Here is a 19,235-nt window from a genome sequence, read left to right on the forward strand (position 1 = left end):
TGACATTTATCTTTAGCTGTTGCTTTGTAGATTCCTTGGGATATGGAATCCTAATTTCAAACACTAAGTCTGTAAGTAGACATACTTTTACTTCTTCCTTTCCAATATTTATGTCTTCAATTTTTTTCATCCTTATTGTACTGGCTAGTCTCCTACAAAGTACAGTATAATGCTAAAGGTGGAAAAGACTTGCCTTTGGAAACCAGCTAAAGAGCTAATCAGTTAACTGTCAACTGTCAGGCAAGAATCCAATGACCTTGAACCCACATTTTTTTAAATCTAGCCTAACAATAATATGTACATCATGAGAAACGCTGGGCTGGAAGAAACACAAGCTGGAATCAACACTGCCGGGAGAAATAACCTCAGATATGCAGATGACACCATCCTTATGGCAGAAAGTGAAGATGAACTAAAAAGCCTCTTGATGAAAGTTAAAGAGGAGAGTGAAAAAGTTGGCTTAAAGCTCTACATTCAGAAAACTAAGATCATGGCATCTGGTCCCATCACTTCATAGGAAATAGATGGGGAGACAGTGGAAACAGTGTCAGACTTTATTTTTCTGGGCTCCAAAATCACTGCAGATGGTGACTGCAGCCATGACATTTTTTAAAAGACACTTACTCCTTGGAAGGAAAGTTATGACCAACCTAGACAGCATATTAAAAAACAGAGACATTACTTTGCCAACAAAGGTTGATCTAGTCAAAGCTATGGTTTTTCCAGTGGTCATGTATGGATGTGAGTTGGACTGTGAAGAAAGCTGAGCACTGAAAGATTGATGCTTTTGAACTGTGGTGTTGGAGAAGACTCTTGAGAGTCCCTTGGACTGCAAGGAGATCCAACCAGTCCATCTTAAAGGAGATCAGTCCTGGGTGTTCATTGGAAGGACTGATGCTGAAGCTGAAATTCTAATACTTTGGCCACTTCATGCAAAGAGTTGACTCATTTGAAAAGACCCTCATGCTGGGAGGGATTGGGGGCAGGAAGAGAAGGGGATGACAGAGGATGAGATGGTTGGATGGCATCACCGACTCGATGGACATGGGTTTGAGTAAACTCTGGGAGTTGGTGACGGACAGGGAGGCCTGGTGTGCTGCGGCTCATGGGGTTGCAAAGAGTTGGACACGCCTGAGCGACTGAACTGAACTGAACTGAACAATAATATCTAACCATCCACTATGCTTATAAAATGCCCCTAGTCAAGATGAATTTTTAAACTACTTCTGACCTACCAGAAGTCTTTTATACGCAAGACTAAAATAAAACTGTAACACAGACTCAAAAATGATTTGTCCAAACAGTGTTTTCTAACAGTTTCTTCAGTCTACTAGTTATCCATCACCATCTCCATAGGATTAACTCTACTTTTGCCCTAATGGCATGTAGTTAGTCTTTTTCCATCTTGCATTTCATTCATTTATTCATTCAACAAATATTTACTGATCCTTTGCGAATATATTAGTTACTATTCTAAATACTGCTGATATAGAAATGAACACAACAAAACAAACAAAAGTCTACTATATTTTATGTTCAGTTTATTTATTTTTCTTCAAGGTACAATCCTATACTTTCCTTAAGTGAATTTCAGTGCTCAGTTTTGACTATTTTCTTCATTTTTCTTTTATTTTGCCAAGCTCATTTCCAACTCTTGCTTCAACACTACGTTATGCACCATGGAGCCACATACAGAAATATAAGATATACGTTAAACCATCAGATCCTTAGATAAAATGCTTAAACACTCAACAAAGATCCAAACCCTAGACACACCCCTAGTGCTAACTCCTCAACTTTCACCATTTTCTGGCTACAGGGGTCTACATAGCTGTGCATTAACTAGAAAAGTATTTTTGTGTGCTATATGTAGTATTTCCTACAGAATTTTGCTGATGCGAAATTATCCTGGACCTTGCTAATTTCAAGGGACATAGTATAAATTAGCTTGAAGGTGTTTTCCTAATGAAGCTATTCTCACTGTTCTTTTTAAAAATCAAGGTGTTATTAGCTAAATGACCCCCAAAGTCTTTTTTCCTGAAGCTGGATTTATAGGTTATACCCTTCCTATTTAAAAAAAGATATTTGAATCTGTTTCTAATTTTAATACATTCCTAAGGTATTTGAGAAAGAGTAGTTAGTAATTTTTATTGATTATTGGACTCATGAGTTTTCATCTATTTAGCTTATATAGTGACTTTTATCTAGGATTTGTTTTGATGTTCTGACTTTGTTTTATATAATACTCCAAATTTCCAATGGCATACAGAAATATTTCTGTATACATAAGTCATGACCCTATTAAGAAGAATAACTTCTAACTACACTCTTAAATTTCATTTCTAGAATTTAAGATAACAGAAAGGGATATACTGTAAGATGGCAGGTTAGAAACTTCAGTGCAAAATGTACCATTAAGTGTTTATTCCACAAATGTTTCTCCAGCAGTTCTGTTCCATCACTGCAGGTGCTGTGGATACAGACGTGAACAGGACCAATACGGCCCAAATGGCCTCGGCCCTCATGGGACTTTCAGTGCAGCTCTAAAAATCAAAGAGAAAAGATGTGGAAAACAAAGATATTTCTGAAGCCTTGAGGGGAAAGGAGAGGGGGAAAGAACAATACTGTTAAAATAAAAGCTGAAAGAAGATGAGTTGTGGTGGAGGAAGGAGCACGCAAAGGCTGTGTGGGCTCAGTGGTGTCCAACTCTCTGCAACCCCATGGGCTACAGCCCATCAGCATCCTCTGTCCATGGGATTCTCCAGGCAAGAACACTGGAGTGGGTTGCTATTTCCTTCTCTAGGGGATCTTCCTGACCCAGGGATCAAACCCTCAGCTCTTGTGTCTCCTGCACTGGCAGGCGGATTCTTTACCACTAGTGCCACCTGGGAGGCCCAAGGCCTCCAAATGCCAAAAGAAGCCAATATATAAAGAAGCCAAGCTCCTAAAAGCTCTGAGATTCCATGTCAGAAGCCCAGGCTTATGCTCCCTATGGAACCAGAGCATGGAAACAAACACGAAAAAGCTAACAGTGACTTCAGAAGTCCCACCCCCACCACCAAATATTTACTTGTTGTGAGTTAAAATTTCTTTGATAGGGAACACAGTGTTTCATAATAATAAACAATTGCCATAAAATGCAAATGCTCTAATAAAGACAAACTAATTTATACTCATTAAAACTGAACAATCACAAGAATCAATGGTTAGTATCAGAGCCTTCCCAGCATAACAGAAGTAAGTAAATAAAAGATGTTGTGCATTTAAAGTTTGGGGAGGTGCTGATAGTAGTCTCTTATGATCCTTTGTATATATACCACAGCTTCCTCATCCATTCGTCTGCTGATGGGCATCTAGGTTGCTTCCATGTCCTGGCTATTATAAACAGTGCTGTGATGAACATTGGGGTGCACATGTCTCTTTCAGATCTGGTTTCCTCAGTGTGTATGCCTAGAAGTGGTATTGCTGGGTCATATGGCAGTTCTATTTCCAGCTTTTTAAGGAATCTCCACACTGTTTTCCATAGTGGCTGTACTAATTTGCATTCCCAACAACAGTGTAAGAGGGTTCCCTTTTCTCCACACCCTCTCCAGCATTTATTGCTTGTAGACTTTTGGATAGCAGCCATCCTGACTGGCGTGTAATGGTACCTCATTGTGGTTTTGATTTACATTTCTCTGATAATGAGTACATATACACCATGGAATATTACTCAGCCATTAAAAAGAATTCATTTGAATCAGTTCGAATGAGATGTATGAAACTGGAGCCCATTATACACAGCGAAATAAGTCAGAAAGATAAAGACCATTACAGTATACTAACACATATATATGGAATTTAGAAAGATGGTAACGATAACCCTATATGCAAAAAAAGAAAAAGAGACTCAGATGTATAGAACAGACTTGTGGACTCTGTGGGAGAAGGCGAGGGTGGGATGTTTCAAGAGAACAGCATCGAAACATGTATATCTAGGGTGAAACAGTTCACCAGCCCAGGTTGGATGCATGAGACAAGTGCTCAGGCCTGGTGCACTGGGAAGACCCAGAGGGATTGGGTGGAGAGGGAGGTGGGAGGGGGGACCGGGATGGGGAATACATGTAAATCCATGGCTAATTCATTTCAATGTATGACAAAAACCACTGCAATGTTGTAAAGTAATTAGCCTCCAACTAATAAAAATAAATGGAAAAAAAAAATAAAGTTTGGGGAGGGTTTCCCATCCCTAAAACAAAACAATGCAGGTAGATGTAGGTCTGGAAGATAACTTAATGAATGTAATCATGTTGTCAAGATGCAACTGATACAACTGGAAGATGTGTTTTTACAAATATATTTCAGCTTAAGAGCCAATATGATTTCTTATGAAGGAAAAATGTGTATGTATACACTGTTCTTCATGTCTTAGTTCCACATGGCTCATTTGTGATTTTCAAACATAGCCTAGAATCGTAGTCCTCCACTTGTTCTCAACAGGGGGGGCAATCTTGTCCGTCAAACACTTGGTCTGCAGAGTGCTATGCTTAGTTGCTCGGCTGTGTACAACTCTCTGTGACCCCATGGACTGTAGCCCGCCAGGCTCCGTCTGTGTGGATCCTCCAGGCAAGAAGACTGGAGTGGGTTCAGGTTGCAGCCTGCCAACAGGCCACAGTACCTAAGTGGGTAGACAGGCTATCTGTGGCATTACAGTGTATCTAAAAACATGTATCTCTGGAAAGAAGGTAGGCATGAACTAAAGAAATGTTGAGAAATGCTTCCCTAAGAGCTTCCTTACTTTAAGTAAGCTTCCTTACTTACTCCTGCGCTTCCTACCTTTGGGCAGTCTTTGAGTTCAGCCAAAATAACTTTCCTCCTTGCTCTTCCTTCCCACCCATCTCCAGTAAGGACAGAGCTTTCATTCTTCTGAGTTCTTGAAAGAACCTATAGTTCTCCTGGATGCCTTTGACCTCAAATGCCCAGTTGTCTAGAACACTTTCAGTTGTTTCCCTAAGCTTTACAACATTTTTATTAAAACCGGTTCTTGAATTTTGCCTTTTTCTCTTTTCTTAACTCTATTCATTTTCTGAATATTACCATGTCTCTACTGACTGCCATTCACAGACTGTAGAATCATTCTAAAAGGACAATCCATCCAATACCAGAAAAGGATTTTAAATTCACTCCCTGAACTTGCGACAGTGCGTTACACTTTTACATAGGTACCCCAGGCTATTTTTTTGTTTCACGCCTGCTATTGGAAAAGAGTTCAGGTATTCTCTACCTTTGAATACGTTTAGGAGATTTTCACTGTATCTGCCAAACTATCTACTTTACGTAAAGTTCTGAGATTATCCTCTTGCCCTTCTGTGGCTGTGCTGAGAGCGAATGGGAGTACAATATTGTTCTAGGTATTTGAGGCCACACTAGTTTCCACTCTTGCCCATCTTGACCCCACAGTCTCTTTCCTATTTCTATAGTCCAGGAATGACCCATATCTAGCAGACCTATTATTAATAGTAAATAATAGTATTTGTTATTATTGTCATAGGGTGTTATAGTGTGTGAGATACACACACACACACACACACAGAGACATATATAGAGAGAGAATATAGCATAGTATAGTAATATTATAGTGTTTCACTTCTTTTACCTGTTCCTTTAAAATTTTTCCACCTCTGATATTTGTGGTGAGACTGTCTGCGTCTTTTCCCATGCTAATTCTCTCATTATTCTCACATAATTCTAACAGAAGCAGAAGATATTAAGAAGAGGTGGAAAGAATATACAGAAGAACTGTACAAAAAAGATCTTCACGACCCAGATAATCATGATGGTGTGATCACTCACCTAGAGCCAGAAATTGCGGAATGTGAAGTCAAGTGGGCCTTAGGAAGCATCACTATGAACAAAGCTAGTGGAGGTGATGGAATTCCAGTTGAGCAATTTCAAATCCTAAAAGATGATTCTGTGAAAGTGCTGCACTCAATATGTCAGCAAATTTGGAAAACTCAGCAGTGGCCACAGGACTGGAAAAGTTCAGTTCTCATTCCAATCCCAAAGAAAGGCAATCCCAAAGAATGCTCAAACTACAGAACAATTGCACTCATCTCACACGCTAGTAAAGTAATGCTCAAAATTCTCCAAGCCAGGCTTCAACAATACGTGAACCGTGAACTTCCAGATGTTCAAGCTGGTTTTAGAAAAGGCAGAGGAACCAGAGATCAAATTGCCAACCTCCCCTGGATCATTGAAAAAGCAAGAGAGTTCCAGAAAAACACCTATTTCTGCTTTATTGACTATGCTAAAGCCTTTGACTGTGTGGATCACAATAAACTGTAGAAAATTCTGAGGGAGATGGGAATACCAGGCCACCAGACCTGCCTCGTGAGAAACCTGTATGCAGGTCAGGAAGCAACAGTTAGAACTGGACATGTAACGATAGACTAGTTCCAAATAGGAAAAGGAGTATGTCAAGGCTGTATATTGTCACCCTGCTTATTTAACTTCTATGCAGAGTACAGTATGAGAAACCCTGGGCTGGAAGAAGCAAAAGCTGGAATCAAGTTTGCCGGGAGAAACAGCAGTAACCTCATATATGCAGATGACACCAGCCTTATGGCAGAAAGTGAAGAAGAACTAAAGATCCTCTTGATGAAAGTGAAAGAGGAGAGTGAAAAGGTTGGCTTAAAGCTCAACATTCAGAAAACTAAGATCATGGCATCTGGTCCCATCACTTCATGGTAAATAGATGAGGAAACAGTGGAAACAGTGGCTGACTTTAGTTTGGGGGACTCCCAAATCACTGCAGATGGTGACTGCAGCCATGACATTTTTTAAAAGACACTTACTCCTTGGAAGGAAAGTTATGACCAACATAGACAGCATATTAAAAAGCAGAGACATTACTTTGTCAACAAAGGTCCATCTAGTCAAGGCTATGGTTTTTCTAGTAGTCATGTATGGATGTTGAGAGTTGGACTCTAAAGAAAGCTGAGCACAGAAGAATTGATGGTTTTGAACTGTGGTGTTGGAGAAGACTCTTGAGAGTCCCTTGGACTGCAAGGAGATCCAACCAGTCCATCCTAAAGGAGATCAATCCTGGGTGTTCATTGGAAGGACTGATGTTGAAGCTGAAAATCCAATACTTTTGCCACCAGATGAGAAGAGCTGACTCTTTTGAAAAGATCCTGATGCTGGGAAAGATTGAGGGTGGGAGGAGAAGGGGACAACAGAGGATGAGATGGTTGGATGGCATCATTGACTCAATGGATGTGAGTTTGGGTAAACTCCGGGAGTTGGTGATGGACAGGGAGGCCTGGTGTGCTGCAGCTCATGGGGTCGCAAAGAGTTGGACACAACTGAGCGACTGAACTGAACTAAAGTGAATTCTCTCATGAAAGTCAATTTGATTGTATCCTCCATACTGTGGCATGATTAGTCCTATTTTCAACCAAAGGGTTTGAAATCTTCATTGCTTATTATCTCAACCTTCTCTCTAAGGCAGGTACAGGTATACCTGCTTTTTGAAAGTTCCCTTTACACCACTTCACTTTTATGAAAGACCTATAGTGGTGCTTGTTTTGACTAACTGAAAGAAATCCAAAAAGGATTTTTGCACTTATGGAAAAGAAAGGCAAAAAGCAAAAATAGTGTTCAGCATTGGTTTTGCAGTAAGCAGAAATACAGAGGCAGCGAACACCCAGGGCAGCAGCGACAGTGGCACTGCAAGCTCCTTCCCCAAGAACTACACTCAGCATCTCCACATCAAACCCCATAACTTTGAACAGTATCTGTGAGCATCTGCGCTTTATCTCCATGTATTCTGTGCATCCGTTAGTAAGATGTGTCCTAAGGTAACTGTTCCTTCCCTTTATGCTATTTCAGCTTACATAAATTTTCAGAGGAACTCTCCTTGCAGATAATGGGGGAAACCTGCATTTCTTTCCCACAGGTAAATTATAATCCTAATTAAAGAAATCCATCAGGATCATTACCCCATCTAAAATGCCAAACTATTCAAATACTGTTGATGTACTCAATATATTTACAACCTAATGAGGTTACTATACCACCATGGAAGCAACTGATCAATGAAATATAGCTATCTTACCTGGTACTTAATGGCCAAGGCTTTGAAGAACTGTGGCCTTCCAGTAAATGGAATGCCAGTTAAAGGAGTGAAGAAGGCTGGGATGAACAAGTCTCAGAATAAAGAGGAGGGTGCCACTACTCATGTAACAGAGACAAATAACTTGGGTGTGTTTCCTAATTATTGGGAGGATCTCTCTTTGAATATTTGACTCATCTTTCATTCAGGAAATCGAAACTATCTATGTTTTATTTGAAGCAAAGCATACAAAGAAATAGAAAAATGTCCCTATCTTCAAAGAGTTTATAGTTTTTTGTAGGATATTATCTGGACAAATAACCTTAAAAAATTTAAAAATCATTAGGGGGACATGTTATCTGAATTATAAGTGAACTGACAAATGATTAAAAATGGAAGGTCTATAGCTCACGTAGGAGGTTGCATTTAGGTTGGGCCTTGAAGTAGATGCAGAACATTAGCTCGTAGAGACTCAACGAAGGGTGAGGTATGTGGTGGGGAGATACTAGGATTGCCATGGTGCTCTGAGTGATAAGCAAGGCTGAGATATCAGGAGAGGCAGAAAACAGGATAGTGCATTTGCCAAGATATACAAATTCCATCCCATTGAAAGATGGCTACTAATATTCTAAAAAATGTGCAGAGTAGGGCAAAGGAAAAACTACATAACGTGAGTAAATGTTTATAAGTCAAGACTACAAAAAAAAGGATGTGACTCAAAAGTTAAAGATGCTAAAAAGCAGATAAGGCCTTTATATAAAAAAGTGAATCAATGACAGTGCTGACTAAATGCTATATGCATGTAAAATATACAAATGTAAAATTAAGCAGAAATTTCAATCAGTGGTAGAATACAGTAATTCTTACCATTTACTAAGCACCTACTAGGTGACAGGACCACATTTTGTCCCATTGTGCTAAGTCGCTTCAGTTGTGTCTGACTCTGTGATCCTATGGACTGTAGCCCACCAGGCTCCTCTGTCCATGGGATTCTCCAGGCAAGAATACTGGAGTGGGTCGCCATGCTCTCCTCCAGGGGATCTTCCTGACCCAGGGATCAAACCCGCTTCTCTTATGTCTTCTGCATTGGCAGGCAGATTCTTTACCACTGGTGCCATCTGGGAAGCCCTTTGTCCCATTACTTCATGGCAAACAGAAGGGGAAAAAGTAGAAGCAATGACAGATTTTACTTTCTTGGGCTCCAAAATTACTGGGAATGGTGACTGCAGCCATGAAATTAAAGGGTGCTTGCTCCTTGGAAGGAAAGTTATGACAAATGTAGACAGTGTATTAACAAGTTAAGACATCACTTTGCCAACAAAGGTCTGTATACTGAAAACTATGGTTTTTCCATTAGTAATGTATGGATGTGAGAGTTAAACCATAAAGAAGGCTGAGAGTCAAAGAATTGATTCTTTCAAACTGTGGTGCTGGAGAAGACTCCTGAGTCTCTTGGAGAGCAGACAGATCAAACCAGTCAATCCTAAAGGAAATCAATCCTGAATATACATCTGAAAGACTGATGCTTAAGCTGAAGATCTAATACTTTGGCCGCCTGATGCAAAGAGCCGACTCATTGGAAAAGACCCTGATGTTGGGAAAGATTGAGGGCAGGAGAAGGGGGTGGCGGAAGACAAGATGGTTGGATGGCATCACTGAATCAATGGACATGAGTTTCAGCAAACTTCAGGAGACAGTGAAGAACAGGGAGCCTGGTGTGCTGCAGTCCATGGGATGGCAAAGAGTCGGACACAACTTAGTGACTGAACACACAACACACAGGTTTCAGGAGCTGTCCTTTGTGAGCACTGTTACATTGAATGCACACAATGATCCAGCTAGGTAGGCTTTACTTATAAGCCCATTATCACACCAAGAAACTGTGGCTCAGAGAAGCTCAATAATGTGAATTAGCTGGCACTTGTTCTATGCAGTAGAGCTAGAATCTGTACCAGCTTTTCTTATCTTGAGGCCATGCCCTTTATCCCATACCAGTCTACAAAGATTTATATTTTAAGAGACATTAAGTGAATTAAGGATACCTGCATTAGGATACCTGTCACCTTGTTGGTTGCAATATGCTTTCATGAGTGTTCTGGGCCTGGAGACATAGCCAGCACTCCAGGGATTGAGTATAAAGTCTTTGGGAGTGTATTGCAGCTCATGAGGGCATCATTATCATGTGAATGAGAATAGCTGATGAGCCGGAGTGAAATGTTCATTAGGTTAAGCTCTAAATCAGTCATTTAATAGAGAGCAGTGGCAAGAAGAGGGGTTTGGGAAACAGATGGCCCTGAGTCCAAATGTGAATTCTGCTATATACCAGAATACCCTGAACAGGTGACCTGACTTCCTTAATCCCCCATTTCCTCATACAGTCCTTATGGTAAGTTAACAATAAATTTATTTAGGAAAAAAAAGAGAGGCAGCTTTGAATAACAAAAAAGTAAATCATTAAGACTAGAGGATTTGGATATATGTATTTGTGTAACAGATTCACTTTGCTGTACACCTGAAACTAACACAACACTGTAAATCAATTACACCCCAATACAAATCAAAAGAAAAAAGACAACTAGAGGCTTGGCTTCATTCAGGCATTAACTCAGCTGTATGGTCTTGGGTAAGTCACACACTCTGAGCCGCTCTCTTCCGTGAAGTGTGAATGGCCATCTGCATTAAGAGTTTGTTTTCAGATTTTGAGATCACGCATGTCAGGCATCTAGTGCAGCCTGTATTACAGTAATGCTCCATATTAGATTATTAACACCACACTTGGCAAAATAAGTGTGTATTTCCACTCTATTTCTTTTTTAAACTTGGGTTTTACTATGAAGTTATGGGTGACTACAACTTAAGTACACACTATTAAGAATCATTAACAAATTGGTAAAGATTAGACACTTTTTTTTATACTAAAAGCATTCCCTTCTCAAAACACATTTCCTTAAGTGCCTAGTCCATCTGAGAAATAAGAGATTAGTACCGTTAACAAAGGCTTTGATCATTTTATTACTAAGAAAGTTGTTAAACATGATTGCTATCTCTGATACTGCTGGTGGGTGAGTGGGCCTTATCTGTGGTCAAATCTGTTATGTGAACCATGAAAAGCATCCATCCTTGCAAAGTTGCTCCCCACCTCTCCCTCAAAAGCAAATAAACAACCTGACCTAAAGAGAGTATTTGATCACTCCAAAGCAAAGCCAGTCTGGGTCAGGTCCACGGTCTTCCCTATCTAAGCAAGTCACAAGAATGCAAATATCACAGATTGAAACTGTAGACACAATCTGTTACCCATGTCCACAGGTTTATGAATCTGAGCAAATTTTGTGAAGTATGGTTTACCTTTGGGCTTTACACAAAACATTTAAAAATAGAATGTAAAGAAAAATAAAAACTGTAAAGCTGACCGCTGAGGTGATGGTGCCCTACTGTGCCAAGAGAGTTAAGACCAGTTGCCTTCATCTCTCATCTGGAGGCATTTTAATAACTTGTCCATGAAGAAGCCTCCAGTATGCCTTAGGAAACCACTATATACCTATCCGGAAATGTGACTGTTGGTTAAAGCTACATTTTTTACACTATCCACTGTTGAGAGCTTGTGAGAAATGTGTGACTAAAATAAGTCTTGCCATTTCCTCTACCCGTTCCTCCCCCATAAATCTGCATGAAATAGTCACTCAAATCTCCCTCTGCCCAACGCTGCTGGCACTCAAGCACCCATCAAACTGGGTGCTTATTTTTTAACTTTAAGGTGGGCAGGGACTTGAAAGTGTTTCCTAACTGGTTTGCTGGGAGTTTAAAATGCTTAAAAAGAATTCGAAAGTGAAGTTTGTCCTTAAGCCTTTGAAATAACAGTCCTGGGATGTGGGCTAGGTGTCGGTGGCACCCAAAGCTAGGTAGAGAGCAAGGATTTGAAGGGACTAGAATCCGATATACACCGTGGGTGGGGGAGGGAAGAACTGGCAGAGGGAGAGAAGAAAGGAATTAGCTTCTACAGAGCACATCCTAAGGTTGCTGAGTTGCTAACTCCATCCCTAGCCGTGTCGTCGCTGAGAACCAGCTGGAAAGGGAAAGACCAGCGAGCCTGGGTTTGTGTCGAAAGCAGCGGTCTTGGTCTCAATCGCCGGCCTAGACACCTGGTTTTTGGGGCCCGCGAGATCCAGCGAAACCCTCTCTCCCCTCGGGTCCTGCTGGGGAGCAGGCATCTCGCTGTCGTTCCCTTCGGAGACCTAATTCCTCTCTCTCCCCAAAGTGCTAACTTCAGGGGCTCCGGGGTGGTAAGGGAAGAGCTGACCAGTAGATAAAGACCCTGAGGTCTCAGGGAGGTTTAAGGTTGAAAAGAACGACGATCTCCCCCTGCGTGGCCCCGTTTTCTGCTGGTCCCCCAGCCCCATCCCCCCCAAGTCCGCAGAACCTGCCGCGCTGCGCTTGGCGCCAGGCTGGGGTCTCTCACCCGACGCTGGGCTGGCGCGGAATGGGTGGGGTAAGGGTTGGCGGGTCCCCGAGCCCCGGCAGCGGATGGCTCCAGGGACCACACGCCGGGCAGGAGCCCACAGTCCGCCCGCCCGAGAGCCGGGGGAAGGCAGGGACGCGAACGAGGCGGGGCGAGTCGTGGCTCCAGCACACCTTGAGGACCGAGCCGGCGATCCTCGGCGGGCCGTCCCTCTCCATCGCATCCCATCCCATCCCTCGGCGGTCCCCGCCCTTACCTCTGGGCGCGAGGGTGCCGGCTGCGAACGGTGCTGGGGAGCGGCGAGCCGTCTCCCGGCTGGGCTCAGCGGCGGCCAGCGGCAGCGGGGTCGCCCGCCGGGCGGCTGCTCATGGCTCGTCGCGCCCCGAAGCACTGCGGCCGCGGCCACGGCGGCGCCTTCCTCCTAGTCCTCTTCGCGGGCTCCGAGCCGGGACGCAGCTAACGCCCCAGCCCCGCAGCCCTCCTCCCCTCCGCCTCCCCGGCCGCGGACGGAGCCGCCTCCAGCGCCGCCCCGCGAGCAGCCGGGCCAGCGGCAGCCAGCGCCGCCCAGCGCCCGGCCCCGGGGTCGCCGCGCCGCCCGCCGGTCGGCTCCGCGGTGCCAGCCCGCTGTGACGCAGGCCGCCGGGCCCGGGAACTTCCTCCCGCGGAGACCACCCCGTGCCCGGGCCGGCCGCCCAGGGCAGCCGCCGACAGCCGCCGGCCGCCGAGGACTTCCTTCAGGGCGCCCAAGAAGATCTCCCGCCGCTTGCCGGTGGAGCCACTCCGGCCTCTGGAACGCCCACCTGGCGGCCAGTGCCTGAGGAATGGACCGGGGCCACTACCTTCCCCATCCCTAAACCGAGGCTTCCCTGCGCTGGGCGGCCGCGCCACAGTCGCAGCTCCACCCCGGGGTAAGTTGGAGGGGAGCCGCTACCACTAAAAATAGCCCTTCTGGGCACTCCTCGGAAGGACTGGGGAGGATGGAGATAATCCTTCCTCATTATCCTGCTCCCCTCACAGATGAGCAAAAGGGTGGGAGGGGGTGGTGGGACACACTTCGAGAGACAGAGAACAAAGGCAAAAACCAGTTTTCCAGGACCAGAAAACCCAGTAGCCCTTCTCTTGACACCTGAGCTTGCTGTCCGCTAGGAACCTCCTTGTTCCCGCATCCTGACAACCTGGCGCCAGGTTCTGGGGGACTGAAATCGAATGCTCCGCCTGCAATTTCGTACTGTGCGTGGAATTGATCTTTCTTGTCAAAACCACCTGTTGTTTAAAGAGTATGGGGGAGGGGGTTTCTTTCTCCCCCCGCCCTTAAATCGACCTGGTTAAACCACGCTTTTCTTCTTCACCTTTCCCTACCCAATTTCAGGCTGAAAAGCGAACTCTGCCTTATTGAAAGCCGAGTCACCTGTATAGAAAATCTCCCCAGTGGAAAAATGTACAGACAAGATTACTAAGTAATATAAGATCTTCTGGAATGCCTTACCAATACGAGTTTTTCTAAGAGCACCAACAGTTAAACGATTGCTTTGTCTTGGCATTCAGGAAAAGAGGGGCGTATGCCAACAGAGCAATTCATAGACAGCTAGTCTTCCTTTGCTCGTTGGTTTGTTCTTACACCCCAAACCTTAAGAAAGCAGGCCTCTCTCCTTCTACCCCATTTTTATCTCCAAGTCAAAATTAAAATTTGTCAAAAAGTTGATTTCTTAGTCTTAACTGATTTTTCCCTGCTCCTCTGGCAAATTCCTACACTTTTTCGAATTCCAATACTGTTGTTGGGTGTCTTTCACAGAAGAAAACATTCAACCCTCTTAGTCCTTAGGAGATGACCCTAACACTAGCCTTAATTAACCTAGAGAACAACACTTAATTCTAAAGTGGGGCCTTCCTCCTAGATAGCAGGTGGGAAAAATTCCTGGAAGTTTCCTAGAGAAAAGACAGAAGCTGACTAGCAATTTGCTACAAACAAACAAACAAAAATTTTTTTAAGTAAAAATTTGAGTATCTTGTAGGCCACCAGGTACTAGCTGAGTTAACTCAGGTTAAATACCTTACCTGGATTCAAACAGTGAGATGAGTACTAAGGGCACAAATATCCCGTGGAGGGCTTTGTTCTCCAGAGGCTTTCTGCCTGCACCTCTATCCTCCTTGTGCTCCTAAACTCAAGCCTAGTCCTCCCTGAAATGCTGCCTCACTGCCCAGTGTCAAGGAAGCACAATCCTAGACTTTGGACTGAGGTGAACCAGGAAGAAATCCCTGCTTTTTCTGTGTAAATGTAAGGAAATTGCTGCTACTTCCCCCACCCCATCAACAATGTAAGTATAGTACTATAGGGTGATGTGAGAATTAAATAACACACTTAAATCACCAAGAACAGGGCCAAACACTTTATAAGTACTTGGTAAATGGTAGCTGTGGTATTTACTACAATTCATTGCTCAGACAGTAAAGAATCCCCCTGTAGTACAGGAGACATGGGTTCGATCCCTGGGTTGGGAAGATTCTCTGGAGGAGGGCATGGCAACCCACTCCAGTATTCTTGCCTGGAGAATCCCCATGGACAGAGGAGCCTGGTGGGCTATAGTCCATGGGTTGCAAAGAGTCTGACACAGAGTGAGTGACTTGCACTATTGCTCAGAGAACAAAAGAACCGGAAACAGCAATGAAGCTTGGAAATGGATTTGAGTCCCTGCAAGCTGAGTCCCTCCCTGCTCCACCCCATTAATTGCAATCCCTTTTTCTACTCTGTGCCTGCTTTCTAGTAGGATGAGCTGGACAGTTCTGTGTGTAGTCAGGTGATTCCCATGCAGCCTGCAGTCTTGAGAGGCGCTAGCCTGAAACTCATTATATTGTACTGCTTAGGTTTCCTTTTCTTATTTTACAGAATGTAGGCTTTAAGTCTATAGTCACCTCACTTCAGTCAGCTTAACTGAAATCAACACACACACTTATCAAGCCCTCTGTAAAACACTAGGTGAATTAGCAATCAGCCAGCTTCTGTGATTGCTGGACCCTGAGGATCTCAAAGAAGGATAAGGCTTATTCCCTGATTTCCAGGTGTTCACAGAGCATGGGAGAGGGAATCTAGCATGCACTTGACTCGGTATAAACCATTTGGAACTAAATGTGGTAGAAGTTCATAGAAAAGAGAGGGCCCTGTGGGCCGAGGCTACCATTTTGATCTTTCGTTTAATATTCAGTCCTTTAGGCCAAAGTTTGGCATTGCAGATGGGCTGCCAGGATAAGTTCCATGTAGTTAACCGTATACTGGTTGACAATAGGGAACAAAAGTAGATCTTTCTGGGCAACTCACGACCATGGTACAAAATTTGGAATGATATAGTGTGCGCATGCTAAGTTGCTTCAATTGTGTCTGACTCTTTGTGACCCCGTAGACTGTAGCCCACCAGGTTCCTCTGTCCGTGGGATTCTCCAGGCGAGAATACTGGAGTGGGTTGCTATTTCCTACTCCAGGGGATCTTTCCGACCCTGGGATCAAACTCCTGTCTTATGTCTCCTGCATTGCCAGGTGGAGTCTTTACCTCTAGTGCCACCTGGAAAGCCCGGAATGATGTAGATCTGGGCTCAAATCCTGAAGCTGCCACTCACCAGCTATGCGATCATGAGTTTCTTAATTTTTGAACCCCATTTCCCATATCTTTATTGGAAGAAGAATACCTTCTTTTTAAGGTTCCAGTGAGGCTTAGAAAGAATATATGCAATTGCCATGGTAGATGTATGGAAATGGGTGATTATATTGCATTATCTTGTTGTTGGCTACAATAAAGAACAGCCTGAGCTATCTCATTTCTTGAAAGCATATTTCAAAAGTCACCTTCTCTGTAGAGCTCTGCGGGCTCCGGGCAAGCATAATTCTCTCTTCCTTGTGTTCCCATAGAACTTACTTTTGAATCTCTTGTTTCACCGTTGCACGCCGCCATTTATCTCTTTCCGTTTTGCTTCTCTACTGTTTCTTTATTCACTTCTACATCAATACTAGCAGAGAACCTGGCAATAAATTTTGAAAGAATTTCAATTGAAATTTCAAAATTTCAATAAATTTTGAAAGTTTAAAAATATTTCCATTTCCTGTACTGGTTCTGACTTTCAGTATAATTTGTATTAAACTACAGTCTCTAAAACCTCAACACTTTAGTTTATACTAAAATTATGTGTTATGTACATGTATCTGCTTAAACCTTGATTTTTCAATGCTGGACTCATTCTTTAAGATCAACCTGCTATGCTTGTGTGTTTTGTATGGGATGTCAGTTGATTCTGCCCAGTAATAGTGAAAGTAAAATCTAAATTCTAAACCCAAACCACCAGCAGAACTTTACCCAGCATTCTCTGCCCACCCTCTGCACATCTGCTCCGCAGACCTCTTCTGAGCTTTGTGGGAAGGATCCTGAACTAACAGGAAACTTGGTTGTTTTTAAGTTTCAGCTGTTAACATTGTTGCAACCATTAGCACTTTCTGAGTTAATAGCTGCAAGACAAAACCCACCTTTAGCTACAGTTTTTAAATTCTTGACTGCATGCCAATAAAAATTCTCAGACAAGAGAAACCTTCCCTAGAAAATGTCCTGTGAGCAGGAAGTTGCCCAAGAGGTAATGTGGTCAAATGTGGTCTTGATCCTAAAATGGCAGTAGAATTGTGCCAGAGGCAAGGGTAGTGTTGCTGAGGACTTAAAATAGGATTCTAGAAAAGTTTGGGTCAAATTCTTCTAAAATCATAATTTATACATCTCCCTCAAAAACACGTGCATGTGTGTGCACATGCAAACACAATATGTAAGTGTTTGGTCCCACTAACTTGTGAGATATTCTTTGGAAATAATGGTGAATAAGCATTTACAAAGTACATGCTAATGTGCTAAGTAGTAGCTTTATATTAATATTTATATGTATTGTATCATTTAGTTGCTGTCCCCAGCTAGTAGGCAGTGTTATTTTCTTTTATTGATAGAGAGGCAGATTGCAATCAAGTAATTAGCCAAAGGCCACATAGTAACTAGCCAAAGGCCACATGACCAATGAGTGGAAGTGTTAGGATCTGGGTCCAGGTGACTCTAATTTCAGAGTTTGGGGGCTTAACCACTATTCAATCACATGAGAAAGGAATATGTACTTTTAAATTGAATCCATCAAGTATCTTCAGTAAGGTTTATGATGTATTTTTTCAATACTCTTTGAAACTGCATTAATTTGTGCTTTTCCCAGTAGCATACTCATATCCTAAATGTGCCTTCCTGGGATGATTTTACAGCTTGCTCTTTAATTGAGAAGCGTTTTATGACTGAAAGCAAACTTAATGAAAGAGCATGAAGTGTCTGTGGTTCTGAGCTTAAGCAATATGAAATATACCAGGCAGCCTCATTCTTGGAATTTTTATTTTTATACAGACCAATGATAAATAGCTTTCACATGATAGATACATAGTATAAGTTTTAAGTAAAAATGAGTTTGATAGTCTCAGGAGTGACTTTTTTTGTATCCAAATATAACTGCTATAACTGTACTACTAAATAATATTTGCTTGCCACTACTTATTAATCACATACAGCCACTGATCTAAGAACTTTACCTATGTTAACTCATTAATTAAATCTACAAATGACTGGCTCTAGCCGTGAAATAAGTTATTCTAAAGATAATGAAACACTTTAAAAGGGTTAGAACTTTCTTATTTATTAAACAAACTACATTAGGATTTACTTCCTAAGGAAGGTAACTCATTTTTTTCCCAGGACTAAACATTTTTAACCTTTTTTTAGTACCATATCATATTATGCATGTAGAATGTGTCCTAGAACATCTCAGATCACACTTTAACATTAACTTGCTTCAAATTTCAGTGACATCAGCCCTGACAAAGCAGCTGATTTCAGGCCTGAAGAACTGCTTCTTTCCTCTGACTAAAATGCTGCTCTTCTCTGTCTCTCTGAGGCATGAATATCCATGGCTCAAGACATCTTATCAGGGTAGTGAAATTGAAGATGCTCTTGTTACATAAACATGACTCTCTCTTTGGAAAAGTATCATGGACGGTGCTTTGTTCACTCAGAAAATGCTACAGCCATGCCTGGATGCTGTCTTCTTAAAGCTGCCTTATACCGACACAAGGTACATTTTCTTGAGGCTTTTTGGAGTTCATTTGTTAATTTCCTAAATTTACTCACATTGTTTACCTCTCTGGAGAAAGAAACAAGAAAGCCTGGTTTGCCTTCTCAGTAACAGTGGTAAGATCTTTGGTGATCACATTTATTGCTAGTAATATTTATCCTTCCTAGATTTCAGGAAGTAATGGATATAGTCACCAACATATAATCAAAGATTCAGGAAGGCATCCTTTGCTGTTATCTATGGGAAATATGTCTAGAGTGGGGCAGAACAGTCAGGCAATTTCTTCCCAAAGCACCTGTGTCTTCCACCACCCATTGTCAGTGTGATAAAGCCTTTCCTGTACTGAGGCATTTCCAAGTAGCATTTTGTAGAATTACCCTTTAAGTACCCTGAGAAATAGGGGTCTTTGGTCAGAGCCTTTGGGGAAACAGTCAATTCCTCTTGGGGATTCACAGTGAATATTAACATGCTAAGGGCTCTGAGAAGTCCTGGTGTAAAAATACTTGTTGACTTTGCTGAACTTAGCATTTCTCTAATTTCATTTACCATGAAATGATTTCC

At 42.5% G+C, this 19,235-nt stretch overlaps 1 protein-coding gene and 1 long non-coding RNA gene across 2 annotated transcripts in view; one reads left to right on the forward strand and one right to left on the reverse strand.

Moving 5' to 3' along the window:
• LRRC8C (leucine rich repeat containing 8 VRAC subunit C) overlaps window positions 1-13,036 on the reverse strand; it is a 92,065-nt gene extending 79,029 nt beyond the window's left edge. Inside the window, exon 1 of the mRNA XM_070467795.1 lies at window positions 12,805-13,036. The gene's annotated coding sequence lies outside the window, so the exon portion shown is untranslated. The remainder of the gene's footprint in view (window positions 1-12,804) is intronic.
• A 426-nt stretch (window positions 13,037-13,462) lies between these two features.
• Window positions 13,463-14,250, forward strand: LOC139035194 (uncharacterized). The gene is made up of 2 exons (XR_011487799.1): window positions 13,463-13,778; window positions 13,918-14,250. It is a non-coding gene; the product is annotated as an uncharacterized lncRNA (long non-coding RNA).
• The last annotated feature ends 4,985 nt before the right edge of the window (window positions 14,251-19,235 follow it).

Source organism: Odocoileus virginianus, chromosome 5 (assembly GCF_023699985.2).
Source record: "Odocoileus virginianus isolate 20LAN1187 ecotype Illinois chromosome 5, Ovbor_1.2, whole genome shotgun sequence".
Taxonomy (NCBI): Eukaryota; Metazoa; Chordata; class Mammalia; order Artiodactyla; family Cervidae; genus Odocoileus; species Odocoileus virginianus.